The sequence below is a fragment of the Martes martes genome (assembly GCF_963455335.1).
Source record: "Martes martes genome assembly, chromosome: 4".
Classification (NCBI taxonomy): domain Eukaryota; kingdom Metazoa; phylum Chordata; class Mammalia; order Carnivora; family Mustelidae; genus Martes; species Martes martes.
This window is the reverse complement of record NC_137891.1, coordinates 133656242-133671626: the sequence shown is the minus strand read 5'-3', so window position 1 is coordinate 133671626 and position 15385 is coordinate 133656242. Positions and strand designations below refer to the sequence as shown.

At 39.0% G+C, this 15385-nt stretch overlaps 1 protein-coding gene and 1 pseudogene across 2 annotated transcripts in view; both read right to left on the bottom strand.

Moving 5' to 3' along the window:
- PTGER3 (prostaglandin E receptor 3) overlaps positions 1-15385 on the bottom strand; it is a 209592-nt gene that overhangs the window by 78650 nt on the left and 115557 nt on the right. The window lies entirely within an intron of this gene.
- Positions 9789-11735, bottom strand: LOC308341871 (glyceraldehyde-3-phosphate dehydrogenase-like; annotated as a pseudogene). Its single transcript has one exon. The product of its transcript is annotated as a glyceraldehyde-3-phosphate dehydrogenase-like (transcript).

Sequence of the window (15385 nt, the reverse complement as noted above, 5' to 3'; positions counted from 1 at the left end):
ATTAAAAGCACAGTTATCCTGATGAGCACTGATTAATGTATAGAGTTGTTGACTTCCTCTATTGTACACCTGATACTGTTTTGTTTTGTTTCAAAAACACACATAGTAACAATGTGGGAACTAGGAAGTCCAATTCTAAGTTTGATTTAAGCAAAACCCCTGCTCGTAGCTTTGTTTGTTTTTTTTTTTTTTAAGATTTTATTTATTTATTTGACAGAGAGAGATCACAAGCAGGCAGAGAGAGAAGCAGAGAGAGAGGGGGAAGCAGGCCCTCCGCTGAGCAGAGAGCCCGATGCGGGGCTCGATCCCAGGACTCTGAGATCATGACCTGAGCTGAAGGCAGAGGCTTTAACCCACTGAGCCACCCAGGCGCCCCCCCTGCTCGTAGCTTTGAACTTGAAGAGTCCCCAGACCACAGGTCGGGATAAAAATTTCTCAAGATAACTGTAAACTAGAGCTTTGCAAACTGGCCTTGTATAGAATGCTCTGTTCTGTTCTAGAAAACATATAACTGATTTGGTATTTTTAATGATTAATCCAAAGTTATGAAATAAAGTAGTAATGAAGACTAATAAAGCTGTGCTTCAATTCGGCACTTTTCAGGTGAAGTCCATTTTGAAAGGCCCCTTTTTACCTTCAAAATGTAAAAGCTGTGTAGTTCTTATCTATCATCCTGTTGTCACGTCTGGATGTGGTTATATAAAAAGCGATTTGAAAGAAACTTAGTGAGGTTAAAAAAAAAGGGGGGGGTGTTTTTTCCTAAAGGCATCTTTTTTTTTTTCTTTTATTGCAAACATACCTTAGAAGAATGAAGCCAGGTGCAGGTTTCTGACAACATATGATTTAATCTTTGGCTTATCTTTTGCAGTTGACCTTGTAATTTAAGCACATTCATGTAAAACATCAGCTGTGTAGGTGGAGAGAATTGAAAATAGTAATTAAAAATAAAACGGGTAGTAACTGAAAAACCTAGTAAAATATTGACCAAATAATTAACTTTGTCTTTGGCCACCCTGGTTAATCAAATACTTTGTGACACACATCACTCTGTATGAAATGACATTGCTTTCACCCTAAACCAGTTTTTCTAAATGGTGTTTATGTCAGAGTGGTAAACTGAGAAACAGGTGGAAAGGTAATTGTTTACCAAGTTTCCAGAAGTTTACAAGGAAGAGCACTTATCTCTGCTACTTTTTATGTTACTAGTAACTGGATGGAGAAATAAGCAATACTTTCAACTTGTAATTTTATCTCCCATGGTTTATTGGATCTTTGAAAACTCCAGTAGAAAGGGAAAAATAAACAGTATTTGCAGTAATACTTCTTCTACCAGTGGGGGGAGATTAGTGAATGAGTAAATGAAATATGGACAAATACAGTAATGTTCTGAGAACAAAGGAATTTAGCTATTTTGAGCAACTCAAGGTAGAGGAAACCATTTCTGAACTATTGCTCAAAAAATAGAAATCTCTTATCAGTTTAAAATATGCTTCCAGGTATATAGTCCTATTTTATGTCTCTGATTTTTGGACCTCAATTACATTTATATCCAAAGACAAAGCTGTTCCAAACTAAATAACTGTCCCAAACTAAATAAAGTGTTATTTTATGTTCCCAAAGTATATCAAGAAATGCCAATGGACTTTGACTTCAGGGCTTCTGAAATTGAGAGTATATATTCTCAACATAGCTGGCTGGGAGTGGGATAAGGGGTATCTGAAGTTCTGAACCAGAGCTGAACATTGAACCAGACTATAACATGTTGACCCAGACACCCACAGCAACTTCCAGCCACTGAGCTAACTGCAGCCACCTCGGGACTCCCTGGTGGTTAGTACCTTGAGCAAACACGGGGAGTAAGAAAAGTCACAACCACCCAGTTTTAATAGCTAGACTCATTGTATACTTTTTCTTTCGATGCTTAGGTATTGGAAATCATGACTTCAGAAGGGATAATGGCAGAGTTGGGTTTTTTTGTTTGTTTGTTTTTTGTTTTTTAACTCAGAAGTTAGGGAAGTGTTAACTTTTTTATTTTCTGCCTTATCCTCCAAAGTTGTAACAATGTTGCAAGCAGTTGGTAGTGGGTAGGTCAGTCTCTTTCATGGTGGCTGATTGAGAAGTTAAAGGATGCTCTAAGCACATAAATCAGGCACATAGAAGAAGAGAATGGTTCTAGCTGTGTAGAATAAAATCTTCAAAGATTTCATCATTCTCACGTTGATAGTAATAGCTCCATTTATTGAAAGCTTTCATATACCATCCTTGTATTAACTTCTTCACATAGATTCTCACTTTATTCTTCTGACAATCATGTAGACCAAGTATCCTCATTCACTTCCTACAGAAGAGTAAAGTGAGGCTTAGAAATAAATGTACATTGGTTTGCCCAATTTTTTTTTAAAGATTTTATGTATTTGACAGACGGAGATCACAAGTAGGCAGAGAAACAGCCAGAGAGAGGAGGAAGCAGGCTCCCTGCTGAGCAGAGAGTGTGATGCAGGGCTCAATCCCAGGACCCTGGGATCATGACCCGAGCCAAAAGCAGAGGCTTTAACCCACTGAGCCACCCAGGCGCCCTTGGTTTATCCAATATTATATAGCTATCCTGCCTTACCACAGGAGTCACTTCAATTCTGTTAGAAAATCAGGGTAGAAAAAGAATCTTTTTGTTTTGTTTTGTTTTTTAAAGAGGGTTTTTTTTTTTTTAAGATTTTATTTATTTGAGAGAGAGAGAGAGAGAAAGAGAAAGCATGAGAAGTGGAGGGTCAAAGGGAGAAGCAGACTCCCTCCTGAGCAGGGAGATGGACATGGGACTTGTTCCCAGGACTCCAGGATCATGACCCAAGACAAAGGCAGAGCCACCCAACCAACTGAGCCACCTAGGCGCCTGAAAAAGAATCTTTACTGACTTTCTTTCAGGGCTTTATTGTGCCTCCTAAGTGGTCCATACATGTCTCTGTGACTTAGGAACAGAATTTTATTACCCCAGTTCATCAGAAGCACAGATAAAAATTAGAAAAATTAACTCTTCATTATCTGGGAAGGGGGACTTCAGACCTAACAGTAAACAACCCACAAGGTAAAACAATCACAACCAAAACTTTTACCAAAGCTAACTAACAAGATTGGCCTCAGGCCTCACAGTCCTGTGTCTCTGAGCATACATATGAGTCACATACATCATTGTGAAAACGTTGCACCATAAATAAGACACATATCTCAAAGCTTCACTCAGAGCTTCACTTCAGGAATTCAGCTACTTCTGTTGAGGAAACTTAGTTTGGCAAAGCTGAGTTTCCTTTCATCTCCTAGTCTCCTGACTCTGCAGCTTCACATTAACTGTTTGCTCTTGAGAAACTTGGTGTCTCGGTGCTCCTCTCCCACATCAGCAAAACTGGCCCATCCATCACCAGCATAGGATTTTAAAACACTGAATGATTAAAATGTTCATGGACTGACTGTAGGGACAATTAGGTGTCTCCAGAGATTTGGGAATTTGTCTCCAGGCCATGCATGTAATATTACCCAGAGAATTTGCCTACATCAGTGTGAAGATATAAATAAAGTTAATAGTTACGTAAGATGATTTATCATTTGAATTATGAAGAGCACAGTTTCTAAAACACTCTCCAGACCTCCTCTCCTGACAGAAGCAGCCATAACAACAGAAACAAACTTCCATAAGAAACAGCTGTCCAAGCCCATTATAAGCCGTAATGTCAGTTGTCACAATGATTGCTTCCTCAAACTGACCTCTTCTGACCTAGCAGCTTTCAACTTTCTCTTCTTGGACCTTTAAGATACTTGTTGATCACCAGATGTGCTTTGTATAAACATGTGGTTTATATTTTAAACCAGAGATAAAGAAAAAAGACCGTATCTGTTATGAGTCCACTAATATACCTGAATCCTAAAGTCAAGTGTAAGAAAGCATCTAAGAGATTTGAGAAAAAGAACAAAAATGTTGAAAAAATAAAAATGTTGAAAAAAAGATGTTGGAAGGAATCACTTTAAAGACAGAAATGGGTTAATAAGAGGCTCAGGGAGCTAATTTCAGAAATTTCTCACTGTAGGTGACATCAGAGATACACTTTTGTTTGCACATATTTATAATACACAGGAAAATCTAAATATTTCTTTACTTCCTCCTCTAATTTTCACCTTGGTAGTCTAATTTAGACTAAGTGGGGGGCATTTCTCATTTCCTTTCACCTATTCTTTCTGCTCAGTTATTATTATAAGCAGAAACAACAAAAAATTTATTTTTGTGTCATTTGGGATGATTTTAGCCGAAATTATTATTATTATTGTTTTTTAACCTCAGATGGCTTAATACAGGGATTACATTCACTGTATACAGGATTCTTTAATGAAAGTGGGCTGGTCACTAGCTGGGTGACCCGACTGACACCAGTGCGGGGGCCAAAAAGAAAAAAAAAGGAATGTACTAAGGATAAAACTTTTATACTGAATTGTCATGCAGAATATTGAAAAATCAGTTGTATCAATTCAGACAACCCTAATACCTATTAAGGCTAAATTCTAGGTTCTATTAATATGATAACTCAGTGTCAAGTTTTATCTTTGGCACATTCCTTTTTAGTTGTTTTGGCTTGGTCTGATTGTTTGTGTTTGCTTTTACAATATTTTATAAAGAATTGGGTACTCTTTCAAAAATATTTTTAGAGAGATGTTGGCTTGTACTAGGGATGCCAATGTAAATGTGACCTGCCTCTAGCTTTAGGAGTTCAGAATATTCATCCACAGATTTTCAATGTATTGTTAAGTTCAGTGATCTATGGCAACCAAGAGATGGTGTGGAAAGTGGTAACTACCAAAAATTCAGAAAAAACTACAGAAGAGGAGATAATACAACTCAAAATTAGAGTTTGCCAGTTTGAAAAGTGTCAAAGAGAAGCTAACAAAAGGGATTAACATGAAGTGTCTCTGTAACTTCATGTTACAGAAGTTGAAGAAGTGAGAAGCTCAGCATGGTAGGAGTTAGGATGTGAAAGCATCAGGTTTTTTGAGAACAGACCAAAGTGTAATAAATTGGCAGAGCTGATGGGATTAAGGAGGGCGCAGGATGTGATGAGCACTGGGTGTTATACACAACAAATGAATCGTTGAACACTACACCAAAAACTAATGATGTACTATATGTTGGCTAACTGAACATAATAAAAAAACAAAAAGACTTAAAAATATTAGAGATCAAAATTGATTCAAATCATGTAAGAGGTAGGTGTTATTTATTTTTAAAAGATTTTATTTATTTATTTGATAGAAATCACAGGTAGGCAGAGAGACAGGCAGAGAGAGAGGAGGAAGCAGGCTCCCTGATGTGGGGCTCGATCCCAGGACCCTGGGATCATGACCTGAGCCAAAAGCAGAGGCTTTAACCCACTGAGTCACCCAGGAACCCCTAGATAGGTGTCATTTAAAACACAGAAAGTAGGATTAGAGACAGAGGTTGGTCTCAGCATAATATAGAGAGGAAGATTATGCTTATAAATACATGAGTTTTGGGTGAGGAGGGGTAGTAGGTGAAAATCACTTGTGGTAGTTGGAAATTCAGGGCTGGAATTGGTATTAGATGTAGTGTGTATTTAGTGTCAGCAAAGATGCCTATAACTCAGTGTTTTCGACAGACATGTAACATTTCTCAATAAACTATGTAATAAATATCATTTATTTGGTCTGAAATATATTCTAATGTCATAACTCTAACAACTGAAGTTAGCACTTACAATGCAACACCCATCTTCTCTCAGCATATACTAGATTTATTGCTCAAGACAGCACAACTAGTAAAGGTGCTGTGTGTAATGGCCAGACCCTGAGTCCTTTATGGGACTTGCATGGATCTGGTCCCTTGGATCACAGGCAACCTCAGACTAGGTCATCAGAGCATAGAAAGCACAGGTCATGCTTTATTCCTAGACACTTCCAAATGCACAATGAAAGCCTGAAGAAAAACAACTCCTTCTGACGTTAGAGTCAGCTGCTATGCATCATCGCACATTTTTCTATTCTTGGTACTTAGGAGGACACTACTGCTGTTTTTCCAGATGCTGCCCAGAAAAGAACCAGAAGAAGTCTTTCTTGTTTTTCCCTCTATTTTCTCAAAATTCCACGGTCAGATTCTCCATTTGCTTGCTCCTCCCAGCAATTTTCTAAAGTCACACTATTTGATACAAGGTAAAAACAAACAAACAAACAACAACAAAAAAAAAACACACATGCAAAAAAAACAAACCTACATTTATTCCAGTTATTGTCTCAGGCAATTTCCTTACATGATTTATTCCTGGCAGTAATGAACAAGTGTTATTATCTCTGTTTTTCCATCTAAAAAAAGAAAGAAAGAAAGAAAGAAAGAAATTGAGTAGCCTGCCAAAGGTCACTTCCAGTGAGTAGAAGAGGGATTTGGGGAAAATGTGTGGAGCACAGATATTTTGTAGGAGCTGATTTTGAACCAAGGAAAAACAAAGCAACTGTAATTTGTCCATTGACCCTGAGACTAACCATCTCCCTTTCATCTTCAAAGCCTTCCTTATTCAGCATCAATAAGTCGAGGCTGTGTATTGGGAACTAGAGCTAACCTAAGCCCTTGATTTGAAGGCAGTTCGCTCTCGATGCCCACTGCAATTCTGTTTAGAAACTCTTACCCTAAGCCCTTAGTTTTTTTGCTTCCTTTTGCTCCTAGATTCCCCTGAGCCCACTTTGGTTTCAGTTACAAACTAGTAAAGGAATCCTTACTAGGATAGAATCATGTTTACAGCCAATGATCGAATGTATGCACCTGTCACTTCTAAGGAACATCTAATCAGTTTCCGTTTATTCAATCAGTGAATATTAACTAAATGGCTACTGTATTTTGAGGCTGGTGCTAGACACTGAGAGACACCGGTTAAAAAAAACAACAACACCACCAAAAAACAGTTCCTGCCCCCAATGAGAACTTTTAAGGAGCTTGAATAAATAAATAAATAAATAAACTAATTATTAACTAATTATTAAAATATGATGTGATTAGTAGAACATTGGGGTAAGAAAAGAGAGCTCATGGAATACATGGGAAGAATATAAAATCCAACCTTGATTGGTTAGGAAAAGATTCACCAGGGAAATAAAATCAAGGCTAGGTTCTGAAAGAGAGTAGAAGATAAGGCAGTGGGCAGAGAGTTTGAGGTGGGGACAACACTCAACAAAGTCCAAAATGCTGTAGAGGGGCCAGATACATTTAGGAACTCAATAAATAATAGAATAGAGCTATAAAGGGCCCCAATTATTAGGAATCATATATATGGTGCTAGTAAGTTTGGACTTTATTCTGGGAGAAATGAGAAATTCTTAAAACTTCTAATCAGAGGGGTGCCTGGATGGCTCAGTTCGTTAAGCGTCTGCCTTGGGCTCAGGTCATGATCTCACGGTCCTGGGATCGAGCCCTACATTGGGCTCCTTGCTCAGCAGGGAGTCTGCTTCTTCCTCTCCCCCAGCCATCCCCCAACTCTTGCATTCTCTCTCTCATTCTGACTCTCTCTCTCAAATAAATAAATTTAAAAAAAAAAAAACTTCTAATCAGAAAAGTGCCAAGATTATTTCTATTCTTTGAAAATATCTCTTTGGCTGCAGCATGGGGAGCTGATATGGAGAAGAGGTCACTTTAGGTACACAGTGAATAGATTTGGTGAACAAAGCTGAGGGTTGGTGGGAGGAATGAGGCTGGAGGCAACAAGAAAGCATTAGAGTAAGCCGTAAGGTAAGGGTGCTTGAACTAATTTACCTGCAATGAGTTAAGAGACAAATGAAGACAAGGCAGAAATTAATAGAGGCAGAATTGGCACTTGTGACTACAAAGACAGGAGCGGCAGGTCATCCAGGATGATTCCCAGGTTGGTGGCCAGGGCATGGGGAGGCCCAAGGAAGAAGCAGGCTTTGGCAAGTCGGTTATGAGTAAAGTTAAGCTGACTGTGATGTTCAGCCAGGCACTGGCTATGGAGGTAGGAAGCCCAAATAGCAGAGAGACTTGGAAGTTCTTAGCATGTGAATGTTAATTTAAGCCACATAATCCACAACCAGTATGTTGTGCAAAAGGGATCAGTTAAATTTCTGGAGAATATCAAAAGGAATAATTAGTTGAAGACCTTGCAAATGTGGATGTATTTGAGATGGCCTTTCAGGTATCTTCAGCTTAATTTAAAATTGGTCCACCCCCAACCCCAAAAAGCCTATTTAAATAGCTTAGTGATTCTCTATGTCCACTAAAAAAATCCATGATGCTTCTTTATTATTTTACACAGTTAATTAAACATAAAATATGCAAATGAAAGACACTTTTAAAGACATAAAATTTAATCATTTTTGTTATATTTATGCTTCATATAAAGCAATTGGATAGTTTTAATTTCAAGTACATTTCATTTTTATATTATGCCAAAAAATATAGCAAGTTAGTTCTATAATTTCATTCCTGTCAAAATCGGGTAAGAGTTAATACTTATTTAAGGTATCAGCTTTTAACTTTGAGGTAAAAAAAAAATGACATTTTGGAGCCAAACTCAAATTCTATAATGAATTCTATAAATCTGTAGTCTGGATTACAGATATCTATTTTGAGATACTACATATAGTCCTCCTCTTTTAAAAAGAATGGGGGGAGGATCAGGATACATTTCAGCAAAAGGCTTCTTTAAAACACTTCATGATAGAGAAATAAAAGTAGGAATCAGACCTCAGAAGGGGATGAAAAGAGTCAGTGCCCAAACATTACACTTGAGCCTGAGCGCCAGATTAGACAGAGCAAAAGTCAAATCGCTGTAGAGTTTCTCAGTATAATTAAGCTCAAGTATAATTTGTAAGTGACCCTTACTAAAATTATGGTGATGATTTACAAAATTCATCCTGATGACCCTAACTGAAAGGAAAAATTAGTATTTTTAGGAAGTATTCAATGATGGTGCCATACTTTAAAAACATTTTACATTTTCATTCCCTGAATTTGGTAGTATCATCTAAAGAAATTTCAAGCATTTTTTTTTTCTTGTTAAAGGTTTTATTTATTTGACAGAGAGAGATCACAAGTAGGCAGAGAGGCAGGCAGAGAGAGAGGGAAGCAGGCTCCCTGCTGAGCAGAGAGCCCGATGCAGGACTTGATCCCAGGACCCTGAGATCATGACCTGAGCTGAAGGCAGAGGCTTAACCCACTAAGCCACCCAGGCACCCCATGCATTTTCTAACATCTGGTTACTATTTAGTTGTTTATTTGGCATTTTTAAACAGTCACCTGATGGGAGCTTTCATTGGGGTCTTTGATTCATATTTCTCACTCAGGGGTCACATGATCATCTTTAATCCACTAGTAAGTACACTGAGACAACCTTTAAGTGAACAGGTTAATGAAAATATAAATATAAATGATTCAGGGTTTCCAGGAAGGAGCTGGTTATTTGCCAGGAAGGATAAAATTGGCCACCTTTAGTTTTGTCAACATACTTGAATACTTAAGAGAACATAGGGTTATTAATTAAATGTGTACTTCATTGACTATACATATAATAGTGGCAGTACTCATGCATGAAGACTTCTGCAAGTTCAGAAACCGCGCCCCCTTCCTTGTAATGATTTCCTGTTTTGTGATGGTTATCTTCTAATAGTAAATCTGATATTTGGAGGAACTTTTTGTTCTCTTCTTGCCATTAAATACTTAATGAAATAGATAACATACTGCTTTCATAACTTGGCATTAAATTTTTTCTTTTCTTTTCTTTTTTTTTTTTAACCTAAAACCTTTTTTCAGGGGGGTTTAAAGTGGAAGTTGGAAATCAACATTCTCCTGTCACTACATAAATCTATGATTACTATGGATGATCCTATTTATATGTAATTTCACCTACCACATCATTACTATGAAATATATACACCAACTTACTGGATACTGCCATTTGGAGATCCTGCAGAAGTCTCAAACTCAGTATGTTTCAAACTGAGCCTTTCCACATCCAATCCTCCTTATTTAAAGTTACCAAAATCTCCTCGTTCACCCTAGCCAGAAATCATGACGTCTGTAGAATTTTCCTCTTCTCCCCTAAGAAATCAGTGAGGAGTCATGACAAATCTATTTCTGAAATACCATTGGAATTTGCCTCATCTTCTCCACTCCTCCCAGCACTGCTTAATTCAGAACCACTTGCCAGAATTGCCAAAATAGCCTTTTTCATAATTTATCTGCTTCTAATATCACCCCACAAGTCCTTTATGGCACTACCAACATTACATTTTAAAATAGAAATTTAAAAACTTGAAAAAAATTTAAAAAATAAAAAATAAAATGAAAATTTAGTCATGTCATTCCTGTTAAAACTCCCAAAGCCATTCCCTCTTTCTCAGTATAAAACCCTAGATTATTATTATTATTATTATTACCCTCCTCCTCCTTTTTCTCCTCCTCCTTTTTCTTCTTGGCTGGATAAAGTATACTTTATTGATACACTATATTGATGGTACATTACATGGTAGGGCTCCCCTCTTCTTCTTCAGAGGGCCTGGGATGGAAACTGTGGAGGTCGGGAGATTCTCAGTGTATTGGGGGAGGAGTTGGGGCAAGAAATCCCCGGCTGCTGAGGGCATCTCTCTTCCTCTTGCTCTTACTGGTGCTGGTGGTCTAGGGGGCTCTTATTCCTTGGAGGCCATGTGGAAACCATAACATCTACTGCCTGGTTGCTGTAGCCCCATTCGTTGTCATGCCAGGAAATGAGCTTGACAAAGTGGTCATTGAGAGCAATGCCAGCCCCAGCATCAAAGGTGGAAGAGCAGGTATCACTGTTAAAGTCACTGTTAGAGACAACCTGGTCCTTAGTATAATCCAGGATGCCCTTGAGGGGGCCCTCTGATGCCTATTTCACCACCTTCTTGATCTCATCATATTTGACAACTTTCTCCAGGTGGCAGGTCAGATCCACGACTGACACATTGGAAGTGGAGTCACAGAAGGCCATGCTAGGGAGCTTCCCATTTAGCTCAGAGATTTCCTTGCCTACAGTCTTGGCAGTGCCAGTAGAAACAAGGACGATGTTCTGGGCAGCCCCTGGGCCGTCACACCAGAGCTTCCTGAAGGAGCTATCCAAAGTCTTCTGGGTAGCAGTGATGGTATGACCTGTGGCCATGAATCCCTCCACAATGCCGATGTTGTCACGGAAGAGGCCAAGCAGCTGATGGTGCAGAAGGCATTGCTGGCAATCTTGAAGGAGTAACATACTTTTCATGATTCACAACCATTACAAATATGGGGGCATCAGCAGGAGGGGCAGAGATGAGGACCCTCCTGGCCCCACTCTTCAAGTGAGCCCCAGCCTTCTCCAAGGTGGTGAAGGCCCCAGTGGACTCTATAACATACTCAGCACGAGAACCACCCCATTTGAAGTTGGTAGGATCTCGCTCCTGGAAAATGGAGATGGGCTTTCCATTGATGATAAGTTTCCCATTCTCAGCCTTTATTGTGCCATGGAATTTGCTGTGAGTGGCATCATACTGGAACATGTACACCATGTAGTTGAAGCCAATGAAAGAGCCACTGATGGTGATAATATGCACTTTGTCAGAGTTAAAAGCAGTCCTGCTGACTAGGTGCCCAATAAGGCCAAATCCATTTTCTCCGAACTTTACCATTGGTTCTCCAGGATGTGGTTGGCACTACACCAGAAGATGCAGTGTCTGTTGAATGGGGAGGAGCAGAGAGCTCAAAACTCAGATTCTTTAGTATGACTTACGAGACTGATAGAGAGAGCTCCTACATACAAAATGTTTTCCATAATGGAATTATGTCCATGAAAGTCTTTTATTTGAAAACTCCCTTATGATACCATAACCTCCACAATCCCACAACCAGAAGAGGTCATATGACTAGTTCTCAGCAAAAGCACAAGTGAACCGTGCTGTTTGCTGGTTCAGATCTTAAAGAGAAGGTGCTGGACATAGCACCCCAGACTTGACAGACGACTGAGACCCTTAACATGAAAGGAATCTGGCCCCTGAACCATTGCGTGAAAAAGAGCTCCTAGTTGGATCTGTAACACCCACTCTGGACTGTTATTAGAGGGAAAAATAAAATTTTGGTTTTTTTTGTTTTGTTTGAATACAAAAGTGTATATTACATTTTGAGGCATAATTGTTACCATAGTTTAACCCCACTGCCATGCAATATACCCTAATATGAAATACCTTCAATAATTCAATCCCTAATTATGTGTACAACTTCATATTTACAGATTTCCAACCTCTCCTGTGTACCCAAAGTTTTACCTATAGCAAACTACTTAAAATTCCATAGATAGTCATGCTCACTCTTGCTTTTATACATTTGTTCATGCAGAGTTATGCCCTTTCCTACCTTAACCTTTAAGACTGCAGCAGATATTGCTCCCCTGGAAAGTGGGCCTTTCTCTCTATTATGGACTGAACCGTGCTCCCCTCCCCTAAATTCATAAGTTGTGGCCCTAACCCTCAGTACCTCAGAATGTGACTGTGTTTGGAGATAGGAATTTGTGGAAATAATTAAGGTTAAAAGAGGTCTTCAGGGTAAAACCAGTCTGACTGGTGTACTTACGAGAAGAGGAGACTTGGACACACAGAGAGACAACAGGTACACTCACACAGAGAAAAGACCATGTGAGGACACGGGAAGAAGGTAGCTGCTGGCAAACCAAGAAGAGAGGCCACATGAAAAAGTAAACTTGCCAACATGTTGATCTTGGAAATCTAGCCTCCAGAACTGTGAAAAAGTAAATTTCTGTTGTTTAAATCATCCAGACCGTGGTATTTTGGTATGGCAGCCTAGTCAACCAGTAAACACTCCCTGAAGCAGGATGTTTGCTCTTCTGAAATTTGGGAACATTCTGAGATACCCCCTTTGAGCACTTACCATAGCTGTTTTTCAATCATTGGTTTACTTCTCTGTCTTCCTAACTCTTCTGTGAATCTTTGAGGGAAGCGATCTGCCTCATTTATCTGCTTCATTAACCCCTGGTGTTATTTTAGAAAATTTGTGGGAGGTGAATAATCATTCTTTAGAATGGATCAACTTTTTCTCCACAACTTGCAGCTTACCAGTAATTAAATAAGTAAGTAAGCAGTTATTGGGGGTTTTCTCTTGCTGCATATCCTCCTGAAATATCTGGCCAGGCTGCCAAACATGGAGCACTGATTTCGATACTGGATTTCATTATTGGAGGCTCTGCCTGACCTTTTTTTTTATATTGTTGTATGATTATCACTTTGCATATTAAGGTCCAGAAGATGAAGATGAGTTTTAGAGCAAGAACAAGATCTTCTTTCAGTAAAATTGGTGGTGATGTTGTAGTGGACTGCTTTTGGTGTTTTTATCCACATTTCAATAGCTCCTTTTTCCCAAGAGCTATCCCTTTATGCAGACGTGGGCTTAATCCAGGCTGTGTGCCACACAAGGGTTGGACCAGAGTGGTCATCAGATCCAAGTCTGACAAGTAAGATTGTATTTCATAAATTTTGAATTCAGAGTGAGATAGGGTATTTGGTCTTTTTGATTTGTTGAAACCAAAGAGATATAAACTCCAGAAGAATTTATTGTGAGATAGTCATGTGCACTGAGAAACAGACATTTGACTGAAGAATGATACATACCTCAAATACAGAAGTTGTGCAGAGAAAAATAAAGACTAAAAAAGCATGGTTACAAAGACAGATAGAGTGACAGATCGGTAGAGAGAAATAGAAATATGGGGGAAGCAGTTGTAATGCCAATTAATTTTATTTCCTCATTTCAGTTCCTTGTGAGGTCCCATTACATTCCTTGCTCTTGGAATTCCATGAGGTTTTACAACAAATTCCATTTTAGTTTAAGCTAGTTTGAGATTGATTTCTGATTAACATTTGCAATGTTTGTTTTTTTTAAAGATTTTATTTATTTATTTGACAGAGAGAGATCAGAAGTAGACAGAGAGGCAGGCAGAGAGGAGGGGGGCGGGAAGCAGGCTCCCTGCTGAGCAGAGAGCCCGATGCGGGACTCGATCCCAGGACCCTGAGATCATGACCTGAGCCGAAGGCAGCGGCTTAACCCACTGAGCCACCAGGTGCCCCAACATTTGCAATGTTTGATCACCCAATTCATGCTTCTTAATTCTGGTAAAAACACTTCAGTCATCCTGTTTGGAGTAACTTCATTTTCTTCAGGTCCATAAGGTTCATTAGAGCCAACCCCAGACCATAGAAATTAGTTCAAGAAGGGAAATATGATCCAAACATCTGGCAAATATCTCCATAGTCAACATTTGCTAGAACCGTGAAGAAGCTGTGAGAAGTTGAAGTGTTGTTTTTTTTTTTTCCTACTGGGGTTGCCTAGCTAGTAAGGGTGACAGTCTGAAGCTTTTGCTGGTTGTCCTGCCCCCGTGAAAAGAGAACACTCCTGTAAATAAAACCAATGCAGAACCCCTGGGTGGCTCAGTGGGTTAAAGCCTCTGCCTACAGCTCACGTCATGATCTCAGGGTCCTGGGTTCGAGGCCTGAGTCAGGCTCTCTGCTCAGCAGGGAGCCTGCTTCCTCCGCTCTCTCTGCCTGCTTGTGATCGCTATGTCAAATAAAAAAATAAAATCTTTAAAAAAAAATAAACCAATGCAGAAGAAGGCAGAACAAAAAATCCAGAAAAATCCAGATTCTCAATATGTCATCTGAGCACCAAGATCCTAGACTCTTCAGTTATTTCAGCAATAAACGTCCTTTTTAAAAACCAGTCTGTGGTTCTTTTTGTTGTTGTTATTTAATTTCTCTGTGTATCTTTGAGTCAGTCAAGTTTTCTTGTATATACCTAGTCTTATCATATGGCAACAAATGCCTAGCACTGTATCTGAAATACAGCAGAAGCTCAAAAAAATATCTGCTGGTACTGAATGAAGAAGACAAATGCTATAACATGTCATTGTTGGATATGTCTTTTTCCAGCCTTACCTCTTCATTTGAATATTCTGCCAAGTAAATGCTCTATGGTCAGTGGATTTTAGCCAAAAAGATTAAATAAAAATGCATATTATTTAAGTTCTTGCTATTCCTTGCCATCATAGCTAACATTTATTCTCCAAATACCGAATCCTAAGTGGTTTTTCCTTCTCCTCACTACCACTGTCTTCATGAGAACTCCCCATATGAACTAGTCTAATAGCCTCTTGATTCATCCCTGTGTCTCTAAACTCTTCTTTCTTTTTTAAAATTTGTATTTATTTACTTGAGAGAAAGAGAGAGATAGCGAAAGAGAGCACAAATGAGGGAGAAAGTCAGAGAGAGGGGGAGAAGCAGGATCCTGCTAAGCTGGGAGCCCAGGACCCTGGGATCATGACCTGAGCTGAAGGCAGAAGCT